The sequence below is a fragment of the Macadamia integrifolia genome, unplaced genomic scaffold (assembly GCF_013358625.1).
Source record: "Macadamia integrifolia cultivar HAES 741 unplaced genomic scaffold, SCU_Mint_v3 scaffold750, whole genome shotgun sequence".
In the NCBI taxonomy this organism is placed as follows: domain Eukaryota; kingdom Viridiplantae; phylum Streptophyta; class Magnoliopsida; order Proteales; family Proteaceae; genus Macadamia; species Macadamia integrifolia.
Window position 1 is genome coordinate 112,147 of NW_024870531.1, and position 7,278 is coordinate 119,424.

At 37.1% G+C, this 7,278-nt stretch overlaps 1 long non-coding RNA gene across 1 annotated transcript in view; it reads right to left on the minus strand.

Annotated features, from left to right (window-relative positions):
* LOC122069879 overlaps positions 1–5,030 on the minus strand; it is an 8,524-nt gene extending 3,494 nt beyond the window's left edge. Inside the window, exon 1 of the long non-coding RNA XR_006137576.1 lies at positions 4,895–5,030. This is a non-coding gene — a long non-coding RNA (uncharacterized LOC122069879). The remainder of the gene's footprint in view (positions 1–4,894) is intronic.
* Positions 5,031–7,278: the final 2,248 nt, after the last annotated feature.

Here is a 7,278-nt window from a genome sequence, read left to right on the forward strand (position 1 = left end):
AGAGAGAGAGAGAGAGAGAGAGAGAGAGAGAGAGAGAGAGAGAGAGAGAGAGAGAGAGAGAGAGAGATGACTAGGATTTAGGCATTAAGGTAAGGATCTCGATGTTGATACTAGCTCTAATACCATGTTGATTTGGTGAATTAGGCTTGTGTTAAATAGATAGCATATAACAACAATAATCTCAGCCTTAATCCCAACTTAATGAAGTCTGCTACATGGATCCAATCAAAACACAATAGGAAAAAAAATCCAAACAATAGAGATGTCAAAATGAGAGAAGAGAGAATAAGGATGAGAGTAAGAGGAAATAGGCACAACCCAACAAGTTAGGAGAATCTTAGCTACATAGGTTCGGCTATATAGATCCATGCTCTCCAATAGGCTCTATCCAAGGTCATACTTTGGACAAGACCGAGACTATACATGTTCTTCCTCACCACTTCGTCTATGGTCATTTTAGACCTAGTCCTAGGTCTTTTAGCTCCCTCAATCTGAATTAGATCACTCCTCCTTACTGGGGCATCCTCAGGCCTCCTTTGAACATGGAAATACCACCTCAAATGACATTCACAGAGCTTTTCGTTGATCGATGCAACTCCCAAATCAGCTCTAATATGCTCAATCCTTATCTTTCCTAGTTTCATCGCACATCCATCTTAACTTCCTCATTCAGCTTCACATAGCTTCTCTATATGACTTCTTAACTGCCTCGCACTCCGCTCTATACATTATAACTGATCGCACAACAGTCTTATAGAATTTTCCATAAGCTTTAAAGGGATAAGTCGATTACACAACATTCTGGATATACCTCTCCATTTCATCCATCCTATTTTAATTCTTTATGAAACATCATCCTCTATGTTACATTCTTTATTTATGATTGACCCAGATATCTAAAATAGTCACTTTGAGGAATCTCTCTTCCCTCAATTTTCACCATTTCTTTGTCCAATATAGAGTGGCTAAAGTTATAAATCATAAATTTTGTCTTCGATCTACTAATCTTGAAGCCTCTTGTTTCCAAGTTAGATCTCCATAGCTCCAGCTTAGCATTAATCTTTGCTTTAGTCTCATTCACTAAGACGATGTCATTTATGAAGAGCATACACCAGGGAACATCATCTAGGATGTTCTTGCTTAGCTCATCCATGATAAGTGCAGATAAATAGGGGCTTAAGGTCGATCCTTGATGTAACCTAATTGTAATTGAGAATTTCTTGCCTTGACCTTTTACAGATCTCACACTAGTCACCACGCCCTCATACATGTCCTTAATTATATCCATATAAGTACTAGACACCTCTCTCTTTACTAGAACATATTTGACTAAATCTCTAGGAACTCTATCATATGCTTTTTTCAGGTCAATAAAAATGTGGAGATCCTTCCTGTGGACTCTATAACTTTCCATGAGCCTCCTTAGTAGGTACATAGCCTCGGTCATAGATCTTCCTAGCATATTGGCTCTCCAATATCTTAGTTTCTCTTCTCAAGTGGGCTTCAATAACATTCTCCCATAGTTTCTCGTCTCAAGCGGGCTTCAATAAGCTCCTGCCACACTAACCCTTTGCACATATCTATTCCATGTGGAGTCTTGTTGAGTAAAGCAATCTTTCGGATCATTTCTACTCGAACTATCTCTATTTAGTAGGGCACTAATATACTCATCCCATCTCTTCACAATGTCCTCATCCCTTAGTAACACCCTTCGATCCTCGCTTTGATACACCTCACCTGGTCGAAATCCCTACTCTTCTTTTATCTCAATTTAGCTATTTTATATATAGATTTCTCCCCTTCTTTAGTGTTCTGGTTAATATAAAGATCCTCATATTTCTTCAACCTAGTCATCCCCACAATCTTCTCAGCTTCATTTCAGGCATCATAATACCTCTTTTTATCTTCAGGATCTTTAGTCCTTTGCCATATCTTAAAACAAACTTTCTTGGTCTTAATGGTTGCTTGGAACTCTTCGTCCCACCACCATGTCTCCCTAAGGGCCTGCCGACGACCCTTAGATTCCCTTAAAACCTCTTTTGCAACCCTCTTAATACAACTCTTCATCACGTTCCACATCACATTGGTGTTTCCTTCAAAGTCCCATTGTCCATTTTTTACCCTCATATCAGTAAATGTATGTGAGGACTCACCTTTTAATCTCCACCACCTTATCTTAGGATTAATAGGTTCCCTCTTCCTATGCTTCTGTGTACTGAAATACATATCCAGGATTACCAATCTATGTTGGGCTGTTAAACTCTTCCCAATGTTAACCTTACAATCCTTACACAACCTTCTGTCTACCCTTCTTGTCAGGAAGAAGTCAATTTGACTGGTACGATTCCCACTTTTGTAGGTAAGTAAGTACTACTCTCTCTTAGCGAAGAAAGTGTTCATGATGTGAAGGTCATAACAAAGTCTAGGATTGATGTCCCCTCCTCGTTCCTTTCCCTAGCACCATAGCCTCCATGGACACCTTCATACCCTCTCCTACCCCTCCCAACATGTCCGTTCAAGTCCCCTCTAATAATAATTAATTCGTCATGATTAAGACTCTGCATTAACTCATCCATGAGCTCCCAAAATTAACGGTTGATACTTTTATCCAAACCTATTTGGGGTGCATAAGCACAAACAATATTCACAACCTCTTTCTCCAGCACCACTACATCATTCTTTAAAGAGGAAATATCACTCCCCTCCCCTATACTTTGGCAAAATATCATGTCCCCCCTGACATTTCAGAAAACATCACCCTCCCCCTAATTTGAAAGATTCTATCAACTGTCCCATTAGTGGCTAACAGTGTTAAAGAGGCAATTAAAAAGACAATATTACCACCCTTTAGTCATCTTCAACATAAAAAATCCCCAAATTGATCTCAACCCTACATTCAGTGCTTCAAACAAATTCAATATCAACCTTACAACCTTAATCTCATTGGACAATTCTGGCCTAGGGTTTTATAGAAGCATAGAACGGTGGTGCTAATAGAGAAACTGTAGGTATTATGGAGCGCTCTAATAAGATAAAATTGAGCATTTTGCAAAAGACTGTTAGCCTTCTCATTTGAGGCATCTCTCTTTCTCTCTTCTCACTCGTCACATTTCCCTTTGCAAAGATTTTGCATCCTTCTTTTAATGGTGAAATATATTTTCCCTTTCAAATTGATAGACAAAAGCTTCCAATGATCAGTTCTAGTTTTTGCAGTTGAAACGAAGGTTCCAAGTCTTGAATTCTTCTATTACATTGTCGATTACTCTAATAATATACATTGAATTCCTTCTGGGCTCCTTGAATTTTTTCGTTTTGAGATCAATGGAAACCAATGGTGGAGATAATCGATGAAGACTAAAACACCAGGTCTCCGTGATTGACTCATCGAATCTCAGACCCAAAGTCCAAAGTAGTTTCAGAGACCTGCAACGAGGCAAAGATACCTAACCTTAAAGAACCCAAAGACAAGTTGAAGCCCAAATACTTCTCCCATCCAATTAAACTGTGTTAAGCTAGTAAGAGAAGCTATGTAAAATAACTACAAGAGTACAGAACCCTAAAAAAAGAGAAGTTAAGTAAAATAACTACAATAGTACAAAACCCTAAACCCTGAGTCTTGTGAATTATAAAGTATTGGAATATATAAAAAGAAAAAGCAAAAGCAAAAGCAAAAGGGGAAGTCGATGTATAAAAACAGAAACATAAAACAAGTAAATAAAACAGGGGAAGGAGCTAGCACCCTAAAAACTAACTGAAAATGAGAAGATAGGTTGTTGTTTTCTTGGAGAATTTGCCCATCAGAAAGCTATTCCAGATTCCATAGGTTGTTGTTTTCTTGGAGAATTTGCCCATCAGAAAGCTATTCCAGATTCCCCCTAAATGGGTCCACGGCCACCGTTTCACCTTCACCAGCCATTGATATTTGATATCACGATGAGATTACAATGCAAACAGAATGAAACTAAACGTAGATGCTTATTAGGGAGTACAAGGCGCTAATAGAACGGTCATGATGAGGTTGACTGACCGATTGGGAATGTAAATGGGAGCAATGCAAACTGATGTCATCAATTAATAGCTCTTTCTCATGGCAGGGACAGTTGATAGACTCTTTCAGATTAGGGGGAGGGGAATGATATTTTATAAAATGTCTACGGTGAACATGGTATTTCGCCAAAGTACAGGGGAGAGGAGTGATATTTCCTCTTCTTTAAATCTTTATCCACTATAATGCCCTCTACCTTTGTTACTTTGATCTCCCACATACCACAGTTTGAACTATCCAAAGCCTCAGCTTTGCTACCCTTCCGTCTAGTCTTTTGGATATGCAACTTTAATCTTTCTTCTCCTCATGATATCTATCATCTCTAACCTATTTTTAATTTCTTAATTTATATATATATATATATATATATAATTCAGCAGAAATTTCAGATTTAACCTCAAATTAAACACATTCTCACTAAAAATCATGAATCAAGATGGGATTTCAAAATCCAGCCTCTAATTTGATGATCAAACTCAAATTAGGTATGCATGCATGAAATCCACCATCAGTTTCACCTTGCATGTGAATCTTAGACCTTAGAACAGTAAAATAAAAATGGGTTTTCATCTCAGTTACATGTAATTTTCTTGTTTTAAGGAATTTTAGTGAGAATCCTCACATTTCAGTCCCATTCGGCCATGAAGCATGCAACCCATCTCAAAATTTTAAGTTTATTTCAATTAATTCCATCAAAGAACAGTGTATTAAACTCCCTATACTCAGATTCTTGCTGAAATTTTCGGACCTTCATTTTTACCTCTTATTTCAGCCAAATCGGCTCAATCCTATTTAAATTTCTGAGATTTTTCTCATAGTCCAGGTTTGTGCAGGTGAGATTTTCCTTACCTGTTTGCTGAATCTTCCAACAGCAGCCTTAAGAGGTCGATCTCTCTTGATCTTCTTCTCTTCTCCTTTCTCCTTTCTTCCTCTTGCTGTTCAAGTGAGAAAATGGATTACTAAGGTCCGTGGGGACCTATTTATAACCCACTTTCCTTAGTGGAAAGTTCCACCCACTATGAGTATATATATATATATATATGTATATATTTTACTTACATAATGTTATATATTAATACATATATAATTACTTACATACTTCAAATTATGTAATTTTTATTATAAATTATTATTTAACTTATTTTATCTTAGCAGACTCATAAAAATAGGTCCTTATGTCAAATTACAAAAGTGGGACCCATTACAGATAAATTTGACTATTCTGTCTAGTCGACAAGTCAGCCCATCCTGTCCAGAACTCTCTAGCCGGTTGAGTTAGACTTGTTCCCCCTTGTGTCTGTTTAATCCCTTATCATTACCAACCCCTATTAAAAGTTAATAACTATCTGTTGGCCCACTTTTCTTGCAGATTCCTACCCACACTGTTGGTAGAAGGTGGCACATGTATATGTTGGGTCGTTCTTCCCTTCTTAGCATTTTACTGTTACTAGCCTTGCTAGTGTTAACCTCTCCTACTTGTTACTCTTGCTTCTTCACAATTTAAGGTAAGAGGTGAGATTTGGGGTATTACACAGTTTTGGGGTTTTGTTCAGCCATATCAGAGTTTTCAGGCTTGACTAAGCCCTTTTGAATTACAATTTATCAGAGTTTTGATCTAAGTTGGGTTTTATTTACCACTTATAACTTCTGTCCATATTTGAGTCTATTGTTTGTCTATTGTTTGGAGCCTACTACTAGTATTTACTTGGGTTGATTACAACTGTAATCTTCCTTACATTAGTAAACCACTATCGACACAAGACATTTAAAATTAACCATCCACCTAGAACTTCAACATTTTAGATGACTTTTCAAACTGAGCAAATATTTTATATTTTTACATCATATAAAAAAATAATAATAAAATATGATCTCATCAGCAGCAGTCATAATCAAATGACGTACTTGACAAGCCTATGGTTTCAACCAAATTGGTGTAAGGGATCTAGTATTAGCTGTATATATGCAATATTGCAGTTGTGCTATTTATTTAAAATTGATAAACAATTTTTCACACAGTTATTTCAGTAATAGCACAAAAAGAAGACCTAGAGTCGCCTTTCCAAGTTGCCCAGAAATAAGTTCACTATTGCGGAAATAGACAAACCTGTCATTTGGACCCATAGTTTCTCCTGATTTCCTATAGGTTTTCTCCAAAACAGTGAGATTAATATAAACCTTCATATGTGCATGAGGACGTACTACAACAGTAAATAATTGTTTCCAGCACCAAAGCTCTATTGGCTGCAAAATAAATAAATTACACTATAATCAGCCAGTGCCAAACAGATTCAAGCTTCTCTTATTCATAAGAATAAAATTCAGGAATAAATATGCCCGATCTGTGGATAAATGTGAAAAATGGACAGTATAAACAGAAGTGGGGAAAAAATGACACCAGGATTAATCAAAAGAGTGGGGTAAAAAGTATACATATATAAATGCGTGCACACACACACACAAAGACTAGAAATACCAAATTATTATTCAGTCCAAGATTGGAAATATAATATAGTGTAATAAAGAAGGATCGACTTAAGGGGCATCCAATTGAAGGTTACTTTCTCTTCCAACCCAACAATCTTCTTTACAACTTTCCAATTATTGGATTCCAAATAGTCAAACTTCAAACAATGGGGCTCTGTTCCAATAAGGAGTCTAATAGTCAATGAGAATCAGCCAAACCTGGCACCAAGGCTGAAGCATAGGTTAGTCTTGGCCACGCGACAATAATGTTCTTTGAAAGGTTCACTCTCAACTCTCAACCTAGAAATTGATTCAAAATTTCCAGGGTTAGCCAAAAATTGCATCATTGCAACGTTCGATCAACACTGGGATCTAGTAAGTAGCACACTGTTAGCATATTCAAGTGGAACACCTTTTGAGCACACTCCTTAATGGGATCCAAGTTATTCCCCCAAAGCTGTTTCATACTACCGATTTTCTCAACATATACAGAAATAGGAAAAGAAATAAGAGAATCCCATGTGATCTCTGTGCCATAAAGGCCATCTAGAAGTATGCGAACAAGAATATATAGAAACACCACACCCACCCACTTTCTCCATTTTGGCCTGTATCCCACAACCTTTGACAATCTATTGAATGTCGGCATATGCTTTCTACAAGTCCATTTTAGCTCAACTCTAACCCATCCATGAATGTCCTCTCATGTAATTAAGGCCCCATGACATGACCAACTATATCAAAATGACTTCTGTACGTAGCAGACC